This window comes from Prionailurus viverrinus, chromosome A2 (assembly GCF_022837055.1).
Source record: "Prionailurus viverrinus isolate Anna chromosome A2, UM_Priviv_1.0, whole genome shotgun sequence".
In the NCBI taxonomy this organism is placed as follows: Eukaryota; Metazoa; Chordata; class Mammalia; order Carnivora; family Felidae; genus Prionailurus; species Prionailurus viverrinus.
Window position 1 is genome coordinate 30,941,011 of NC_062562.1, and position 22,335 is coordinate 30,963,345.

A 22,335-nucleotide genomic window follows, 5' to 3' on the forward strand; every position below is an offset into this window, starting at 1 on the left:
ATAAACTTAAAAAAATGTACAAACTAGTAAACTATACACAAAATGGTGATTACTTACAGCAATGACACAGTCTCATCCAATACATTCTTCAGCTTTCAACAGGAAAAGGGGAAAACTTACGTGATTGAGGCACTCACATGGCTCAATCCTGCATGGTTCCCCACCATTTTCCAGAAAATGTTCAAACCCCACACCCGAGCCCACACAGCTTCCCCAGTCTGGCTTCTGTGCATCCTTCTGGCCTCGTCTGCAACCACTCTAAGACTGTGCACAACAGGGTGACAGTCCTATTCCATCTGTACTGCATTCTTGAAACGCAGTTAACTCTTTGTTTCCACCTCCTTGCCTTTGGAGAGTGCCAGCATAGGGAGTTTCCCACCACTCACGATGGCAGGGTACCTTCGTTTGGGGCTGAAAACCCAAGTGCGCACGGGGCCGGGGCCGGGCAGGGAAGGTCAGCAGGGAGTGAGCCAAGGGAAAATGCAGATGAACAAGTGAGGCAGTCACTACTTAGCTCACCCTCTTGCCTTGTACCGGTAGGGTCGCAATGCGGGAGATCTTCCAGAGAGATCCCTCCAAGCCAGATTCTTCTACCAACGCTCATTTTTATTTTTTATTTTTTATTAAAAAAATTTTTTTTAACGTTTATTTATTTTTGGGACAGAGAGAGACAGAGCATGAAGTGGGGAGGGGCAGAGAGAGAGGGAGACACAGAATCAGAAGCAGGCTCCAGGCTCTTAGCCATCAGCCCAGAGCCTGACGCGGGGCTCGAACTCACGGACCGCGAGATCGTGACCTGAGCTGAAGTCGGACGCTTAACCGACTGAGCCACCCAGGCGCCCCACCAACGCTCATTTTTAAGTCTTGGCAAGGTATTAAGAATTTTTTAAACCCAGTGTTGTCCAAATAAAATATATCATAGAGTTGGACAAGATCATGAGCTACCATTTTCTTTTCTTTTAATGTTTATTTATTTTGAGAGAGAGAGAGAGAGAGAGAGAGAGAGAGAGAGAACATGCATGTGAGAGAGAGTGAGCCAGGAAGGGAGAGTGAGAGAGACAGAATCCCAAGCAAGCTCTGTTCTGTCAGTGCAGAGCTCGAGGCGGGGCTCAAACTCACAAACTGTGAGATCATGACATGAGTGGAAATCAAGAATCTGACTGAGCCATGCAGGTGCCCCCATAAGCTACCATTTCAACTCCTAGTCTTCTCCTTCGTGTATGTTGAAATCAACACAAAGCCAAACTTCTAAAAAACAGCAACAAATGTTAATAGCTACCCCAATGTTTCTTAATCAAATCATTCTTGTCTTTCAAAATGCTATGCAAGCATTCCCTCTCAGGGGAAACTTGACTAGACATGCCCTCCTCTTCCCACTCCCCCACCATTTCATCCCCTCTGCCACTTCCCTGGTCCAAGTCATTATCATATCTGATCAGCCCATGACCCACAATGGCTGCTGAAACTCCAGCCATCGTATCTGCATTCCAGGCATCAGGATGGGGGAAGGAGGTGAAATGCAAAAAGGCCTCCTCCTAGTTAAGTCAGTTTCTCTCAGAGTTTTCAGAAGCCTTAACTCAAAATTTCACTTGCTTAGTTACATCTCATTGTTCACTCACAGCTCCAAGGGTTTAGGGAGATACAATCTTATCACCAAGTAGAATAAAATCAGAGTTCTAATGTAGAAGGGAAAAATGGTTATTACATGGGTCGTTAGCACTCTTCCATACTTATGGACTTGTTTTCCAGTTTGTACTATTGTTCATATAATTCATTCTGCCAACAACCATGGTTTCTAAGTTGGATTATACGTCCTCTCCAATTTAAACACCTTGAATGGCCTCCATTGTCCTTTGGACAAGACCATAAGCATCCAAAGCTAAAATGCCTGGGTGACTTGGCATCACGGCTTTCCTCCTTGCGCCCCTCCGTCCCAGTCTCTTCTTCTACCTCCTTGTTCTCTGTTCCACCTGCAATGGCATTATTTCAGTTCCTTGAATGGGTCTGGCACTTCCCCGTCTTTGTGCAGGCTGTTCCCCATCCTCAGTTCTCCTTTCCCAATTGGCTGATGCCTCCAAGGGTCAAGTGGAGAACCAAACCCACAGGGAGGCCACCCTCACTACCTCAGGCAGAGCACCTCCTTATCTCCCTTCTTCTTGGGCTATTTTCTCTCTCATGACGTCTCCACAGCTGGGGACACTGTGTTGATGTGTGTGACCATCAGTGATGACCAGTCTTCCCCACTAGACTCTGTAGTAAGGACAAAGGAACATGTCAGATCTGGTCCCTTCTGCACACGTTCCTGTGCCTGATACGTTAGAGGCACTCAGTAAGAACCCATTGCCTGAATCTCTGTCATAAGTTTGTGTGTTTATTTAGCCCTACTGGACGTAAAGAGGCAAAGGATACCTGAGAGTCAGTCAAACACTTACAAGCCACCCCCACTCTCCAAATCCATCAAAAAAAGTTGTGAATCTAGATTCCATCAGATCCTGCCCAAGTAGCCACTGGTCAACAACTACCAAGTACCTTCCCCTTCCTCCTTGTGTGGAATAACCTCTCTCAACCACCCCAGGTCAGCTGTTCTAGGCTGGGTTATGAATACCAAGTGGCTGCTATCACATCCCAAGTTCAGTTATATGTATTAATCAAACCTCAATAATTAAGCATTTGCAAGGAGAGTCTCTCTCTCTCTCTCTCTCTTTTTCTTTACAGCTTGGGAAATCAATTCTGTTTGCTCCAACCTAAAACAAAAACTAGCACAAAAAAACAAAACAAACACAAGTTCATGAAACGATTTTTCTTTAAGCCTCTGTCTCGAAAATGAGAATAAAACAAAACAAAACCCAGGCAGAGAATTCCCAAGGGATGTTATCACGCAGCCTTATCTGAGGATGCAAACTGAACATGATGGGGGAACACAATGTCTGCAGCTGGGGCAGGGAGAGGCCGATCAGTTATGGATAGTTCTCCTTCTCTAGATGTGTGTGATCCATTCCATCCTGGGCCTAATGTACTCAGAGGAGAAAAGAATGTTAAAATTCTTGTACAAACCAGAGTGCTGACATTGGTTTTCTGCTCCAATTAATGTGGGACCTTGAGAGTTTAGGGCGACGCTCTGTCCACATGAACTCTGGCAAAGTGGTGGAGGATGGGAGGCCCAGATGCCTTGACCCAACAGCAGATGTCAACACTAGGACGGTCCAAATGAATGCAAGTTTATGCCTTTCCCTCTCCATGGGAGACCTCAGGAGATAGCATCTCACAGCCCTACACCAGATGCTAATCAGATTATATCCAGATGCTCTATAAACATGTGTCAGCAGTTGAAAAGACCGATCCTAATTGGGACAAAATTACTTTTTCCAATGCTGTAGGTAAAATGCACAAGTAAAAATATAACTGTGGTTGTTTAAATACACCCTAAGGTGCTTTATTTTTCTTTAGCACAGAGAAAAGTCCAGTTTGAGCAAATGCATGTGCTTGCAAGAAGTCTGAGAGAAAAGAGTGGAGAAAGAAATTAGGCAGCCTCCTCAGCTCCCTGAACTTACGGATGGGATTTCTCACTGCTTGAGGATTCCATCACCTGATGTGAAGAGTGTGCAAGTTTTAATCTAGGGTCTTTCTTTCTTGCTGATCGAGGAGCTCTTAATGGTACCACACATACTCATTTCATATGGAAGAACCCCCCAGAATGGTTTCTTGTGCATCTGGGGCAGAACTGGGTTTTCAACAAATGCTTCACCTTCCGTTTGTCGTGGGCCTACGTAACGCACAGAGCAGTGGGCAGCAGAGGGACAGCAGTGAACGGTGTCGTAGACAGCTGTGAGCTTTTAAAAAATGCAGTGTAGGACCAGAGACAGATAAGTAAACAGGAAATTACAACACATGTGGAAACGGAGTAAGATTAACATGCTATGGGAGCAGAGAGGGGGTTCGCGGGATTCAGCCTGGGGATTGGGATGGCCTTAGCTAGCCTCTAGGAGGAAGAGGCAGAGGGTACAGGACCCAGGTAAGTAGAGGGGAGGGAAGGGTGTACTTTAGGCAGAGGAAACGTGGATGCCGTGCACTCTGTCAGTGGCTATAAATGACACAGATTTCAACTAGGAGAGAAGGAGCTAAAGATGTGCCAAAATGGAGTGAGCTTCCCCAGAAAGCAGCAAATTCCATTTACGAGAAGGGTGCAAAGGCTGGATTACTTTGGGCGGAATTATAAAAATAGATTTCTCACCGAAGCAAAAGAAAAGTGAAAGTAAGTAAGTGGGAAGACGTCAAACCGAAAAGCTTCTGCACAGCAAAGGACACCATCACCAAATGAAAAGGCAACCTACCGAACGGGCGAAGGTAATTGCGAATCTTACCGGAAAAGGGGCCGATACCCAAGACATACAAATGATTCATACAACTCAACAGCAAAAATCCAAACCGATTAAAGCGTAGGCAGACGATCTGAAGAGACATTTTTCTGAAGAAGACGTACAGATGGCTCAGAGGTACATGAAAAGGTGCTCAACATCAGTAGTCAAGGAAATGCAAATCAAAACCACAAGGAGACATCACCTCACAGCAGTCGGGACTATTATCAAAAAGACAGTAAGTGTTGGCAAGGATGTGAAGAAAAGAGAACCCTCTTGCACTGTTGGTGGGAATGCAAAGTGGTGCAGCCGCTCTGGAAACCAGTGTGGGGGCTCCTCAAAAAATTAAGAAGAAATCTACCATAGGATAACGCAAAATTATTCAATCATATAAAAGAATGAAATCTCGCCATCTGTGACAACATGAATCGACCTTAAGGGCATTAAGCTAAGTGAAATAAGTCAGGCGAAGACAAATGCCTTATTCTATTTTTTATATGAGGAATCTTCAGCAAAACAAATCCCAAGCTTATAGATACACAGAACAGATTGGTGGATGCTTGAGGCAGGGGATGGGGAAAGATGGGTAAAATGGGGTTGTGTGTGTGTGTGTGTGTGTGTGTGTGTGTGTGTGTGTGTTTGGTTTAAATTGAATAAAAATTTTAAAAGAGATTTCTATAATAGGTGGGATATTGTACTGGGTCTATGGCCCCAGCCACAGACCCAACACAAATATCCAAAGGTAGAATTCAGGAATGGGTTGTTGTGGAAAAGCTCCATTGTCTGTCATTAAGCAAATCAAAACCAAGGTAGGAAAACCATTCCACACTCATTAGGTATATGAAGCCATTGGGATGGTGTGTGTGTGTGTGTGTGTGCACGCATGCGCTTATGGAAAACAAAAAATGGCAAGAATATAAACATTTTGGAACCCTTGTGTATGGCTGGTAGGGAAAATAGCACAGCTGATGTGGGACACTGTGGGATGGCTCTTTGACAGTTAAACACAGAATTACCATACGACCCAGCAATTCTACTTTTAGGTATATGCCCAAAGGAATTGAAATCAGTCACCTGATTTGTACCTCTATGCTGACAGCAGTGTTGTTCGCAGTAGCCAAGAGGTAGAAACAACCCAAATGTCCATCAACAGATGAATGGATAAGCCAAATATGGTATAGGCATATAAGGAAAGTTTGTTCTACCACAAAAGGAATGCAGTTCTGATCCCCGCTACACCATGAATGAACCTTGAAGACATGATGCTAAGTAAAATAAGCCAGACAGCAAAGTACAGGTATCTCAGGATTCCACTTACACGAAGCACCTGGAACAGGCAACGGAAGGAGGACTAGAGCTTACCAGGGGCTGAGGGGAAGGGGGGTGGAGAATTACTGCTTAACGGTTATCGAGTTGCTGTTTGGAGTAAAGGAAAAGGTTTAGAAAGAGAGTGGTAATGGTCACACAGCAGTGTGACTGTATTTCAGGCCACTGAATTATACACTCAGAAACGGACAAAGGGGGAAATTTTATGTTATGTATATTTTACGACCGTTGAAAAAACAAACAAACTCCCCAGCTGATTTCGAGGCTGTCCACGGAGCAGTTGTGGAGAACCACTGGACTAGTTTACCATACAGCTCTTAAGGTTTCGGAGGCTTAAAAAAGCCAAAGTGGTTGCGTGGCGTTAAGTTAAAACAAACCACAGGGCCTCCAAGTCTGTTTTGGTATCTGCCTGAGCCAAAAGGCCTCGCTCTGATGAAAGCGGTGAGTTGTCAGGTCTTTCTCCAGGGAGGGTGGCAGATTGGGGGTATTTCAGCTTCTGTTGCCCACTTCTACAAATCACTTACGGGGAACTTCATTTCTCAGCGTCGAAGCTACCCAACAGAAGCCAACAGACTCCCCACCTTGTAACTCTGGGCTTGCAACCATCTCCGAAAGGTGGGAAAGGAGGAAGGGGACTACAGTATGGGTCTACGAGTGGGTTCCCTCAATAGCAAAGCCTGAGACAAAGGCTGGGGTGCGGGTAGGTTTCTTTGGGAAACGATCCCAGGGAGGAGTGAGCGATGGAGGGATAAACAAGGAAGTAGTGCGAGTCTGTTCTAAGAAGCGTTATTTAGTTGGACACCTTGATGGACGATAAAAAGTCCCGCAGGACATTTTGAGAAGCTGTACGATCCAGTAGCCAGAACTATCCACCTATGGACTGAGAAGAGAAAATATTTACACTCCTGCTCAGTTCCTTAATGTCAAAAGGGCAGTAACTTCTCACGTTACACATTTGGGTTTGAGAGTGTGAAGAGTCAGAGAAGAGTCAGGGCAGGAAGCAAGAGGCAAGTGGCCTGCGGCCAAGACCCAAAGAGAGGCATCATCAGGCAGCAGCAGGCTGGAGGTCTTGGATTCCCTGGGTGGCCTCATTGGAAAAGCAGCAGGTGCAGTAAGAGGAAGGGAGGGTATGGGGCGCCTGGGTGGCGCAGTCGGTTGAGCGTCCGACTTCAGCCAGGTCACGATCTCGCGGTCCGTGAGTTCGAGCCCCGCGTCAGGCTCTGGGCTGATGGCTCAGAGCCTGGAGCCTGTTTCCGATTCTGTGTCTCCCTCTCTCTCTGCCCCTCCCCCGTTCATGCTCTGTCTCTCTCTGTCCCAAAAAAAATAAACGTTGAAAAAAAAAAAAATTTAAAAAAAAAAAAAAGAAAAAAAAAATGGAGAAAGAGGCAGGGAGGGTGTGAAGCTGTGTACAGGAGGGGTTCGGGGGTTACAAAATGACCCTGCAGCGCCAACCAAGTTTGCAATTCTCGCACAGATCCACCATCTCAAAAGGACCTCAAAAGGGCTGCCTACGAACGCGATTATCAATACACAGACTTGTCTACACTCAGAGGAATATGGGAGAGGGTTGCCTGGGAGAAGCGGTAATACTGCTCATAGTTTTCATGCATTCGATTTTTAAGTTGGAACCCCCGTGAACCAAAACAAATGAAAAAAAAATTTATTCTCTCCATGATTCATTTATCCCAAGTAGGGTTCTTTTCCCCCAATCTCCCCTAGTTTCTAAAATTAGGAGCACCTATTTCCCTGTGTGTATGTGTGTGTGGTGGGGAGTTGCAATCTGCAACTCAGTGGTTCTCAAAGTGTGGCCCAAATTAGGCTCATCATCATCACCTGGAAACTTGTCAGAAATGCAGATTCTTAGGCTGGTCTACCCCAGACTTCCGGGATCAGGCCCTCTGGGGGGTAGGGCCCAGCGCTCCGAGGAGACATCCAGGTGATTCTGATGCATGCTGCCTGAAAACACTTAATGAATCCATCACATGCTCTCAACCAGGTCTTTAGAATCTTCTAGTAGAGAAAGAGGCATGAAACCCTGACTCAGTTTTTACTTAAATATCAGCAAACACTGAGGATGCCTGCATTTGTTTTTTTAGGGCTCCTGTCAAAAATTACCACACACCTATGAGCACTGGATAACATATAGAATTGCCGAATCTCTACATTGGACACCTGAAACCAATATAACACTGGATGTTAACTATACTGGCATAAAAATTTAAAAAACAAAGAAACCCCTCAGAATCAAAACGAACACCCAAACCAAATTATCACAAACCCCGTGGCTTACAACAATAGAAATTTTTTCTCTCACGGTTCTGGAGACCAGATGTCCAAAAGGAAGGTGTTGGGAGGGCCACACTCCCTCCAAAGACTCTCAAGGAGAGTCCTTCCAGCTTCTGGTGGCTCTCGGTGTCCCCCAGCTTAGGGGCCACCTTATCATAGTCTCCACGTGACCTTCACAGGGTCTTGTCTGTGAGTCTCCCTGTGCACCCTTCTGGCTCCTTTCTCTTACGAGAACACCAGTCACCGGCTGCAGGGCCTGCCCTAAATCTCGCGAGATCTCATCTGGAAATCCTTAACTTAATTACATTGCAAGGACCCTCTAATAGAGGTCACATTCACAGGTACTGGGGCTAAGGCTTGGACTTATCTTTTGGGAGGTTAAAATTCAACCAACTACAGTGTCCAGCATACCAGAATCCAAATCTTCATAGAACTCCCAGTTTTGTTGGTGTATTTTCCACAGATAAGGAAACCTAAAATCCACATTTAGTCATTGTTTTCCCCTCCTTGGGCTACAGGCTGACAGAATCACAGGTAATTGGGTTGTTAATCATCTAGCGTGGAGAACAAACGTTGTCACCCACACTGATGCTCCAAAATACAATGACTCAGTGCCCCCGGCTGCTCAAATGCGCCCTTCTCCCTCCTTCACCCCAGATGTCCAAGAAGCATGTTAATTAATCACATCCAAATGCCTGGTGGCTCACAGGGGATGCTTGCCCCGTGAAGCTGAAGGACCCAGTTACTACTTCAAATGCTCACCGCCCTGGAAATCTGCCCCCTGTGCTCCAAAGCGAGCACCTGCTATGTGCCAACCTTGTGTCCCAGGGGCCTCTGTGGCTCCTGATTGCAATGCCCTGTTCTCTGATATAGCAGTGGGGGAAATATGGCTTCCTCTCTGCCACATTACCCAAAAGGTGGAAACATGCTCTCTCAACTTACGCACAAGTCCAAACCTGTCCAGGTTCTCCAAAGGAGTCTGTTCTTCATTGAGTGGTGCAGGGCCAACGTCCTATATAAGTCCGGGACACCACTCATGCTCTATCCCCTGAGAATTGTGCCCTCGTGGGCCATGACTGCCAACCCCTGACATGGCCAGAGAGTGCATCCACACTTGGGATCTCTCCATACCTCAGAATCTTGACTATAGCCATCCTGACTATAGAGGAAATCCTTCCTTCCCCCAGAAATAACATATGCCCAGGTCAACTGGCAATGGGCAATTCCACTGCCTTCTTGGGAAGTGCCATCCCAGCCTCATTCTTGAGAATGTGGTCTAACCCCATGGCACAGGACGACAAATTCCAAAAGCTGTGACGTCCCAACAGGTCCCAAATTAAACACAAGTTCAACGTATCCATGCCATCCTTGTTACAAGTATAACGAGTGAAAGACATTTGTAGGCATTTGACACCACGGTGTTGGAAACCAAAAGAGTTGTTAAGCAAGGAAAGTAAACTTTCTCATGTATTGCCAAATGTCAACCAAAAGGTGCCATCTGGAAATGGCATAAATACGCACTGGCCACCAGCAATGGCCAACTTTGTGGGGGCTTTTAAAGTTTTTATTTAAATTCCAGTTAGTTAACATACAGGGTAATATTAGCTTCATGCATACAATATAGTGATTCCACACTTCCCTACAACACCCAGGGCTCGTCACAACAAGCGCACTCCTTAATCACTATCACCTATTTCACCTGTCCCCATCAGACTTCCCTTCTGGCAACTATCAGTTTGTTCTCTATAGTAAAGAGTCTGTTTCTCAGTTTGCCTCTCTCTCTCTTTTATTTTTTCCTTTTCCTTGTTTGTTTTGTTTTTTTAAATTCCACATATGACTGAAATCATATAGTATTTGTCCTTCTCTGCCTGATTTCTCTTAGCATAATACTCTCTAACTCCATCCATGTCCTTGCAAATGGCAAGATATCGTTCTTTTTGATGGCTGAGTTATACTCCACTGTATATACACACCCCCTTTTCTTTCTTTTTTTTTTTTATTATTTGAGAGAGAGAGAGAGAGAGCATGTGAGTGGGGAGAGGGGTGGAGGGAAAGAGAGAGAATCCTAAGCAGGCTTCAAGCTCAGCGTGGAGCCCAATGTTGGGCCTTGATCTCACAACCAGGAGGTGAGCAATGTAATAAGTGTGCTCGGATCATGACCTGAGCCAAAATTGAACACTCAACCAACCGAGCCACCCAGACACCCTTACACCACCTCTTGTTTATCCATTCATCTGTCAAAGGACGCTTGGGTGGTTTCCATAATTTGTCTAGGGTAGATAATGCTGCTATAAACATTGGGGTGCATATATCCCTTTGGATTAGTCTGTTTGTATTCTTTGGGTAAGTACCTAGTGGTGCCATTGCTGGATTGTGGGGTAGTTCTTTTTTTTTTTTTTTTTTTTGAAGAACCTCCATACTGTTTTCCAGCATGGCTGCACCAGTTTGCATCCCCATCAACAAGCACTGGCCAACTTTGAATCTCCCTGAGGCTCACAGAGACAGATGCTGTATGGATCAGATCCAAAGGCTTGATTACTTGGTTCCCATTCTTCCCCAGATTATCCTGGTTGGAAGAGAGTGAAAGGAAACAACGTGGTGTTTCACTGGGAAAATAAACAGGCCTATACCATCTGCAGTTTCACCAGCATGTCCAAAGAGACCTTCTCTTCTCCCTCTACAGCTCCCATCCTTCCTCCAGCAGAGCCAGTCCCCAGACTGGGAAGCTGGGTGATGAATTTCACCTGACAGTAAAGAAGCTTGATAGGAGCAAGGACAGGAAGAAGTAACCGGAACCAACCAGCTGACCCAATGAGCATTTCTTTCCTCAGCTCAGCCTACTTGGGCTTCCTTTGTACCCACTGTCCTCTTAGTAAATGAGAATCTCTCTTTGCCTCTCACGTTTTGTGTCTTTTTTCTTTCTGGGGCATAGAGAAAGCAACAAATGTGCCCAATGGCACATTTGGACAGAGCCAAGAGATAAGATGTGAACTGCCTGAATCTATTCCCATTTAAAGGATCCTGGGGCCGCAGAAGGCCACAGCTACCGAAAGAAACATCCCCACACCAGTAAAGCACTCTACCTTCTGGCTGGTTCCTATTGCCCATCTTCAAATGGCTCTACCACACACGCTCTTCTCACCAGACTTTCCACCTTTTCTTCCCAATTCTTCCCTTCCGATGCCCACTGTTCCGGTCACACTGGACAGTTCAGGACCTCAGCTTCCCTTGCTTAGATTGATGGATGGATGCAACAGTCTCTACCCCGGCTCTCAATTTTCCTTCCACTCCCAAAGTATCCTGCATTCTGCTGGCAGAGTAAGCTTTCTACAGAACAAACGGAATTCCTTCACGTCCTTTCTTAAGAACCTTAAAGTCTCCTCACTGCCCAGAAGATGAAGCTCACTCTTTTGCCTGGCACCCAAAACCTTTCAGTGCCCACCCCATGTGTCTCTCCAATGCTGTCTCCTGGCGACAAGGCTCCTAGCCACACTAACGGCACAGTATTCCCCACACAAATCACACTGTTTCGTACTGGGGAGCTTTGTGAAACCTCTGTGAGTTCCTCTGCCTTTCCATATCATCTTCACCTGCCAAACTGCACATCCTTTAAAATCGAACCCAAATAGTTCCTCTGAGAACCCTTTATGTGTATTCCTCTTGTTAGATCTCTGACCGTGAATTCCTCAAGGTCAGAAGTGATAGGTATCCTTTTAAGTATGTTCTGTACTGAGTACCTTGGCTGTACCTGGGAAGTTCTTAATGAAATTTGGGGAAAGAATGTTTTATTGAGCATTTACTATGGATCAGACCCTCTGCTAAGTGGGCCTTAAATATAGAAACATTTAATAATGAAAATTCTTAGGATGCTCTTTGGATCTGAATGGTAAATGCGCTCTTTCCTATTACAGCAGCCTTACTTCTTTGAAGTTTAATTGCAACACTTAAGATTTGTCACAGGGGTTGACAGTACATACACATTCCTGTATGTGTCTCATTTTAGCAAAAAAATTATTTCTAAAAAGTAAAAAAGCACTATTTAAAGCACGGTTTTTATTTGAGTATAGTCGATATCCAATGTTCCATTTATTTCAGGTGTACAACATAGTGATCACCTTCTCTTTATGTTATGCTGAAAAGCGGTGTTTTTATAAACCTTTTGTATATACGACAAGCCCTTAAATAGAGATCTTTGGTGGGTTTATTCTAATGCAACCCATCTTTTTGCCTTACTATACATGCAATTCCTAAAAACATAGATCCTTACACATGCGCATCCATGTGGGCATGTTATTAATATTCTTCCGGGGTATAGTGGGGCAGGCCCTGGGTCCAGGAGACCACGCTACTGAAAGCAGAACATTTCTCACGCAGCTGTTATCCCTGACCACTTAACCACTACACTTCTGTCCTTTGTGATGGAAGATGATGGATGCGAAGGAGAGAAGGTGTGCTTACAGCCCAACTTTCTTTCTCATCGGGCGAGGTCTCAGAGAAGGGAGTGAGAAGAGAAAAATCATGCATCCAACTGAAATAAAAAAAAAATAGAACTGGTAAACATGCACAAACTATGACAGCTCCCTTAATTTCATTCCAGGGAATGGGGCTCAAACAAAAATTAACGTCTACTGCTTAGAAGCCTGCTCGTGAGTGCAATCATCTGAGAAGAGAGAGTGTACTTGGCTCAATCCAGTGCTAAGTTTTCCCCTGGATACTATCATCATTCTTGACAAAGACCCATTCAGAAGATGCAGGGAGACATATCCTGTCCAGATTTCAAACTTGTGGAGCCCTGAGTGCTGGGGTCTGGAGGTGGCTGTGCCCTCCCTGCCTTTCCCCCTTCCCTGTTGGTCCAGGTGACTCACCTTCTCAGCTGAAATCTAGGTTCCGCAGGGGAGGCACACTCTTGCCTAGGTGAAGGAAGCACGAAGGCCCCTTCTGCAGTGCTTCTGTGACGTTTCGGAGGCAGTTGTGTTATTTGTCATTATACCTGTTATTTATCTGGATGGCCCAGCTAACAGAAACAAGTCTTTGCTATCCCTCATGGGTCACTGGCCCATCTTCAGGGCAGGGAGTGGAAAACAGAAGCAGGAGACCCGCCAAGGTAGCAAATGAAGACTTGGACGCCTCCAATGTTCCCGCTCTCTGGGGACCTGTTTCTTCCCAGGCTTCTTCTATAGCTGGTTCTTTACAGCGCATGTCACTGCCCACACTAAAGGTTTTATTTTCAGCTGTCAGCACACAAGGTTGAAACCTTGTTTGTGTCCTGGTTGGTGTGCCTGGGAATTGTGCGGAGCTCTTGGCCTCAGTCTTTGGTGGTGGTGGGGGCGGGGTGGGGGGAGAGAACCACCCTGATGATATCAGGAGGACTCCTTTCAGAGGAAAATATGCTTCTGTTATCTCATGGGTGAGCTTGGGTCCCCTCAAACCTGGCCAAGCAGTGGAGGGACTGCCAGAGGCACAAAGGCAGGACTGGATGATGGAGAAGTTCTCCGCACCCCAGCTCCCTGAGGGGGGTCGGCTCTGTATTTACAGCTGCTGGGTGCCGCTGCTGTGGGGTGGTGAGGGGAGGAGGGTGCTGGTGGGAGAGGGGTAATCTAAAGCTGTGCACCTGTACCACTGCCCCTCTGAGCACCCAGCACTGTTTGGATACTACCCTGTGTGGGCTTGGCCAATACTCTGGGGATCAGATGGAAGAAGCAAGCTTTTGTCCGGAGTCTCTGGGCCAGTCCAGGGCAGACTTCAGTTAGGACTGCTGGGGAGCATCTCTCTGCAGATGCAGTTAACCCCTGGCTGGGGATGTTTAATACACGGTTGGCTAGCAAGCCATCTCCTAAACCACTGAAAGAAAACAAAGAAACGAACAAAACTCCAGGAAACTGACTCATGAGTAGATTAGGAGAAGCCCATGGCAGGAAATAGCTTTTCCTAAGAATGAAGATGGACAGGGAGGAGGGTAGGGGTCATCGGCTCAGTTTGTAAGAAACAGGGAGGTGGGAATCTCCAAGGCGAAGCAGCAGAGGTGAATGGTGAAGCAATTAATCGGGGGCTCCAGGGAAGTGGGGTTTACAGAGTTAATCTATTGGGGGATACTTGGACCTTTTGCCATGCATTCTTTTTTTATACTGGATAACTCAGATAACTAGATAATTGCAATTTTTTCTTTCTGCAGGCCAAACTTTGGCTTTAAAAAAGGACAAGCAAGAAAAGCAAAGAGCTCCAAGAAAACAGGAAATTTGTCTACCTTATTCACTGTTTTATCCCCAACCCTAGAATAATGCACACAGTAGGTGCTCAATAGATACCTGAAGAATGAATATGTTCTTCAGTGAATTAAGCTTAGTCGTTTCCCTCCACAGCTCTGCTTTTGTGCAGAAGAGAAAGTCTTTCCCTGTCTTTCTAGGGCAGCACTTGGGTTGGAGGAGGCCTCCATGAGATCTAGATACTCATGCCATGGGTCATTTCAATTATTTAATTACTTCTTTTATTCTTTTTGTTCAACAAATATTTATTGAAAACCTGCTCTCTATATGCACTGAGTAAGCTTAGCATGTGTAAATGCAATGGTGTACCTATACACCTGCTTGGAGTAGACAATCTTGTAGAATGTAGTTCTCTAAGCCCATTATCAAGGTTGGAGGCTTAAATAATCCAGTAATTTATTTTTTTATTATATTTTTTATTTTTTATTTTTTTCATTATATGAAATTTATTGTCAAAATGGTTTCCATACAACACCCAGTGTTCATCCCAAAAGGTGCCCTCCTCAATACCCATCACCCACCCTCCCCTCCCTCCCACCCCCCATCGACCCTCAGTTTGTTCTCAGTTTTTAAGAGTCTCTTATGCTTTGGCTCTCTTCCACTCTACCTCTTTTTTTTTTTTCCTTCCCCTCCCCCCATGGGTTTCTGTTAAGTTTCTCAGGATCCACATAAGAGTGAAAACATATGGTATCTGTCTTTCTCTGTATGGCTTATTTCGCTTAGCATCACACTCCAGTTCCATCCACGTTGCTACAAAGGGCCATATTTCGTTCTTTCTCATTGCCCTGTAGTACTCCACTGTGTATATAAACCACAATTTCTTTATCCATTCATTAGTTGATGGACATTTAGGCTCTTTCCATAATTTGGCTATTGCTGAGAGTGCTGCTATAAACATTGGGGTACAAGTGCCCCTATGCATCAGTACTCCTGTATCCCTTGGGTAAATTCCTAGCAGTGCTTTTGCTGGGTCATAGGGTAGGTCTATTTTTAATTTTCTGAGGAACCTCCACACTGTTTTCCAGAATAATAACCCAGTAATTTAACCAAAACAAGCAACCAACAAACCAAATCAACCAAGCCAGTGAACAAAGGAGCTAAATCCAAAGCCTTGGCCCTTTAGGCCTTCAGAACTTCTCGTGGCCATCAACTGACTCAACATGACCAGATCATCCAGACTAGAAAGAACCTTGAGAGGTCATTTTAGATTTGTTCCCACGTATTACTCACAATAGGCTGGGTTATGCTGTAGCAACAAATTAACCCTGAAATCTCTACCATTTAATACAACAAAGGTGTATTTCTTGTTTACACAAGACTTGTTGTGGATGGCTTCTTCCATAGAGTGATGCAGGGAGATCTGCTTCTGTCCAATGACTCAGCATCTTAACCTGAGGCATCCAGATCACGTGGCTTGGGAGGAGAAATGGTAGGCAAATGAAATGCATAGGGGTGATTCACCGCATTCGTCTGGAGGTGACACCTCACTTCCTCTCAGTTCTTTGGCCAGCACTAGTCACATGACTCCACCCAGCCGCAAGGGGGCTGGGAGTGGAAGGGAACACAGGCTCATTCAATGCGCATTAAATGTTGCAGACATGCCCATTCTTTATACAAAACTTCTTGTGAATTATTGTGCATAATTGAGAAACAACTTTGACACAGTTGACATGATATTTAGGGGACAGATTTTGCAAATAAATGAGCCAATTTCTTTCCTGGTTCCTTTTTAAAAAAATTTTTTTTAAAGGTGTATTTGTTTCTGAGACAGAGAGAGAGAGAGAGCATGAGCAGGAGAGAAGCAGAGAGATAGAGGGAGACACAGAATACCCAGTGGGCTCTAGGCCCTGAGCTGTCAGCATAGAGCCCAATGTGGAGCTGGAACCCACGAACTGTGAGATCATGACCTGAGCCAAAATCGGGACGCTTAACCAACTGAGCCACCGAGGCTCAGCCACCCCTTTCCTGGGTTCTTTATCTGGGAATAATTTTGAAATGAAAGGAATATAGTTCTTGCCTCTCTTTCTAGATCAGAAGAATTCACTATTGACTTTGGTGTGGGTCCATAGTTCTTGGATCTCTCTTATTGGCTAGGAAAATGTCATCTTACACTGTGTATTTTCAGGTGACAAGGTCTGTTTTTCCAATGTGGCAAAAAGAAATGAAAGAAAACTCTAGATTGTAGAACAAGTAAACTGGTTTCAATATCTCTAAAAATATTGTGGCAAGAGCATTATCTACCTTTTTAAATTTTTTAAAATTAAAAAATTTTAAATTTATTTTTAATAAAATAATTTATTTTAAAATTATTTTTAAAAATAACTTACTGTCAAATTGGCTAACATACAGTGTGTAAAGTGTGCTCTTGGTCTTGGGGGTAGATTCCCGTGGTTCATCGCTTACATACAACACCCAGGGCTCATCCCAACAAGTGCCCTCCTCGATGCCCATCACCCACTTTCCCCTCTCCCCCGCCCTCCGATCAACCAGCAGTTTGTTCTCTGTATTTAAGAGTCTCTTATGGTTTGCCTCCCTCCCTCTCTGTTTGTAACTATTTTTTTTTTCCACCTTCCCTTTCCTCATGGTCTAAGAGCCTAAATCACCATCAACTGGTGAATGGATAAAGAAGATGTGGTTTATACATACAACGGAATACTAACCTGGCAGTGAGAAAGTATGAAATCTTGCCATTTGCAGCAACGTGGATGGAACTGGAGGGTATTATGCTAAGTGAAATAAGTCAGAGAAAGATATCAAATGTTTTCACTCATATGTGGAACTTGAGAAGCTTATCTACCTTTTTTTAATTTTAAGTTTGTTTATTTTTAAGAGAGAGAGAGAAAGCCGGGGAGAGGCTGAGAGAGTGGGAGACTGAGGATCTTAAGCGGGTTCTGTGCTGACAGCAGAATGATCATGGCGGGGCTCAAACTCACCAACCATGAGATCATGACCTGAGCTGAAGTTGGACGCTCAACTCAGTGAGCCACCCAGGTGCCCCAACATCATCTACCTTTTGAATGCACACCGTTGCAAACCTTTGTCTGTGGGGCTCCTGTTTACTATAAATAGAGTTGATTTTATCTGAAATGTTAGAAAAACATTTGTTTTGGCTAGGCTCACTTTTCATTACTAGGTAGAAAGCATCAACTTCTTTTTTTGTGTTTCTTCTGCCATTGGAGCTTTTATTAAGTGTTGTACCATTTATTTCTAATTCAGCTGTACATTTCTATTATCCACTAAGTGTGCTTTGATTCTGTCCTGGCTTGCTCAGGCACATTTTCCAATAAACAACGGTGGTGTAATTAGCACTAGACCCATGAAAGAAGTATGTTGAAATATGGTAATTTATTCCATTTGCTGATATAAGTTTATTCCTGGGTAGCATTTTTCCAGATCAATACGGATTTGATTTTCTTAAACCCTCACTTCCTAGTGATGGATCTTTCATTATATCATAAATCATCTGGTTATAATTCAGTGGCATAAGCCCTTCACTTTAGATTTTGCATTTATAGTTGATAGTACTTGAAATGTTGGTGGCTTCATTATGGAGTCTAAGGGCACTATTACTCCTTGAAATTGGAAAATAGTATGCTTAGTTGGAGTTAAAAAAAACCAATTTGGGGTAAATTCAGTAATGCAAACCTGATCACAGCCACTGATAGGGGGCTTGGAGTGAAATTTTGCCTTGTAGCAACTCATCATCCAGAGGAAAAAAGCCTTCACCTCAGAAGGAAAGCTGGAGTGTCATAGGGAACTTGAACACTCAGGGGTGTGTAAGACTCAGTCCGTGATCTCTCTTGGCCCTTTTACTGACCCACCATTTTTAGGAATCTTCCTTTTGACATCCCTTCAAAATATTTTTTGAGCGTCTATTGTACGTTAGGCCCCATGAAAACCATGTGCAGGATAGTGGGGGTGCCACTATGGATAGAGAGAATCTGAAGATATATGCCAGGCCTTAAGAATGCACCTTTTCCGGGATGCCTGGGTGGCTCAGTCAGTTAAGCGTCTGACTCTTGACTTCAAATCAGGTCATGATCTCACAGCGTGTGAGTTTGAGCCCCGCCTTGGGCTCTGCGCTGATGGTGTGGAACCTGCTTGGGATTCTCTCTCTCCCTCTCTCTCTGCCCCTCCCCTGCTCACTCTCTCTCTCAAAATAAATAAACCCAAAACAACAACAACAATCAGAATTCACCTTTTCCTTTGGTCTTTCCTTTTTTTTATTTTTTATTTTTTATTAAAAAAATTTTTTTTTCAACGTTTATTTATTTTTGGGACAGAGAGAGACAGAGCATGAACGGGGGAGGGGCAGAGAGAGAGGGAGACACAGAATCGGAAACAGGCTCCAGGCTCTGAGCCATCAGCCCAGAGCCTGACGAGGGGCTCGAACTCACGGACCTCGAGATCGTGAGCTGGCTGAAGTCAGACGCTTAACGGACTGCGCCACCCAGGCGCCCCTCCTTTGGTCTTTCCTTGAGAGACAGTACAGATTTGATAGACTAAGTATAGATTTATAATATTTTTGGTTCCTGGATTGTGTTTTTTGAATGCAATACTTGGCTGAGACTGGGCCGGCGGGAGTCGGGGGGTTCGGGGGCTGGAGAAACTTTCCCTTGAGAGGTGCCTCCAATTTGATAAATAGAGAACGAACGACTGTTTAGAAATACATCCAACAGATAACAGTCCGGATTCTTCCCTGGGGATGTTATAGGATAGCTCTTATAGGAGATACATTTTGGGGTGTCCGCTCACCCCAGGACTCTCTGTCTGAAAACTGTTTCCTCACCTGCAAACACTAGCACACTGCCAGCAGGCTAGCACTAGGAGTCACCTCCTTTCCTCCAACAGGAAGGAGTGCCTGGTCCAAGTTGGGCTAACCAGAGGGTTTTTTCCGGAGAACAAGGGGTTCAATGCGGGGGATGGCCACTCAGGAGCTGTGGGGGGCCACAGATGTCCATGAGCTCCTCAAACGCACACAAGCAAAGGCAGAAGACTAAGGAGACAACTGGAGGAAAACAGTTTCAAAAATTGGGATAGAACACTTCTGACCTCTTGCTGGCTTTCCTCTTCCTGGTTCCAGGCTCTCATGAAGAGGCTGCCCTTAGGTTCTTATAAGACACGTAATACCCGGCAAAGAAATTCTGTTTCCTTATTGCTCAAGTTACCTTGAAGTAACTTTTGACCACTTGAAATCCAAAGAAGGTGGCCTAAGACACCTGCCTTTTATGGCCCCAATTCCTCAGGTTATCGTGTTTACTTTCGGATACTTCTGGTCTCATCTGTTGGCTAACTTGTTGCGTGTTAATGGCACAAAGTTGCCCATCAGCCTTGATGACCTGTTTTCTCTCTAGAATCACCAACCGAGCAGGGGAACGAGTACCTGCTCGTATTTTGCTGAGAAAGCTCTTAAATCATCTCCTCTCCCGCCGGGTATGATTGTGTCATTTAACGGTTTAACCACCTCCCCCTAAACTTCAGCCTGTGTTTGTTTTTGATTATTTATCTATGGCATCCTCCCAGAAGCTTTCGTTCTGGGGCTCTAGTCTTGACATCTCTCTCAGACAAAGTTAGTTGTATTTAGAAGTTACCCTGGCATCGGTTTTCCAATGGGGGTGCAGTTTCTCACTGGGGGCCAAAAGTAAACCAGTGTCCACACCTATGGTAGATAAACATTTGAGAAGCCTCTTCCAGCGTGAAGCTTTGTAACACAAGCTGGACCGCATGCAACACAAAGGGCTCTCAGGGGACGGGTTTCCCATGGTGAGAGAGGCTCAGAGCCCTTTCTCCCAAGGGTGGCCTCAGATCCCTGAAGGTTTATGAAAAATGCAGTTTGCTGCTACAAACCTGCTGAATCAGACTTTCTAGGGATGGAGCGAGGACCTCTGGAATTACATAATTACTACCTAGATAATTTTGATGCATGGAACCCATTGGCTCTGAGCCGAGAGTCGCAATTCTCAGATCCAAATATAATTGTTAGACTGTATTCTGAAAAATTAAAGTCAGTTAAACTACACTTCTTTTGTGAAGAGTGTCACTCCTGGGAAAAACTGAACATATCTCAGATCCTCCAAAATTGTATTATAAGCCCCAGGCTCAGATCTTTCCATCCTGACCACTGGGATCGATATCAGATTGTCCTGAAGCGGGTGGGACTGGCAGCCATGTTTTTTGTTTGCTTTGGCAGAAGACAAACACACAAACATAGGTTAAGGCAGAGATTTGTCATGTGTGGTCCTTAACCCTGCTGGACCGGAATGACTTGAAAGACCTTACTAAAAAAGCATATTCTGGGCTTGACCCCAGAGCCACTGAACCAGTCAGAACGTGAGTAGGACTAGGAGACTGGCTTCGTTTAGTAAATTGCGGGAATTTCTTACACGTGGTAAAGATGCAGGCCTTCCTGGGATGTCGCTAACTCCTGTTTAATGCTTCATTAAGGGGTGCCTGGGTGGCTCAGTCGGTCGAGCATCTGACTTTGGCTCAGGTCATGATCTTGCACTCCGTGAGTTTGAGCCCCGCGTTGAGCTCTGTGCTGATGGCTCAGAGCCTGGAGCCTGCTTCGGATTCTGTGTCTCCCTCTCTCTCTGACCCACCCCCATTCATGCTCTGTCTCTCTCTGTCTCAAAAATAAATAAACATTTAAAAAAAATAAAAAAAAATGCTTCATTAAGATAAAATAAATATGGCCGGGATACCAATGGCATCTACTTTCTGCTACTCTTTGAGTTGTTGATGATGGTGATGGATAGTAACAGCAGCGACAGATAACGTTTCGAGCTCTTACGGTGGCAGACACAGAACTAGGAGGTTGACCTGCATTATTCCTGTAAACCCACACAACTCCATTACTCTCCCATTAGTGAGCTAAAAACTGAGGCTCAAAGAGGACCGGCACATTTTCTGAGATGACACAACAAGTGGCCGAAATGGGATTAAACTGCTCAAGGGGAGCCAAATAAGAGGTGTGGGAGCTGCCATTCAGAATTCATCCTTCATGTATATATTTTTTCAAGTTTTATCTTTTTTTGGGAGAGAGAGAGAAAAGGCGTGAGTGCTGAAGGGGGGGGGAGAGAGGGAGAGAGAGAGAATCCCAAGTAGGCTCTGTGCTGTTAGCACAGACCCCGACACAGAGCTTGAACTCACGAACCAGGAGATCATAACCTGAGCTGAAGTTGGACAGTTAACCTAGGCGCCCCCATCCTTCAATGTGTTAATTAGGGTTGCAAGGAACACTTGAGTGCAAGTAAGAGCTGATAAAAGCACGGGTGGCTCAGTCGGTTAGGCGTCCGACTTCAGCTCAGGTCATGATCTCACGGTTCGTGGGTTCGAGCCCCGCATCGGGGGGAGGGATTCTGTGTCTTCCTCTCTCTCTGCCCCTCCTCCACCCGCACTGTGTGTCTCTCTCAAAAATAAACATTAAAAAAAAAAGTTGATGAAAGTGCATGATGTAATGATACACAAGCACAGGGTGTGTGAAGGACCTAAATCGCGTGCTGATCCTAGAAGAGTACCTCTAGGGCAGGAAGTGGAATGTGTTCAGAGGTGAGGAAGTCCCAGGGACCAGCTCCTGTGGGTCACATGTGATCTCCCTGGGGTCACATGCATCTGTATTCTTGGTCCTGCTCTCTGCCTAAGCTTCTGCTCCTCCATCCTTCATCCTAACCTGATGCTTGTGGGTCCTGGCTGCCCTCCCTATACATCCTCCCGGCTTCAGCCTGCATTGCCAACAGCCTCAGTCTCTCAGGATTCCTTAGTTTACATTTTGGAGAGAGGGAACCTGGTCCATTTTACTGGTTTGTGTTACATCACTTATAGATTGCTGGCTAGGTGCCACTCTCGACTCCAATCATTTTGGCTGTAGAGGAGGAAGAGGGGGGTCATATAGTGAAACCATGGCTGCCTGAGGGCCATGGGGCCCCAGGAAGGTCTGTGAACAGAACAAGCACGGTAATTGTCATTTCCAACACAACTCGAGTCTTCATGCAAAGGCTCTCAGAAGGCCTTAGAAAGAAGTAAGTCTTGTCTGGAATGCCAAGTCCCCGTGGTTAGGGTGGGTGACAATATTTGTTATTTCAGATTTCATTCATGGTGGCAAGTCG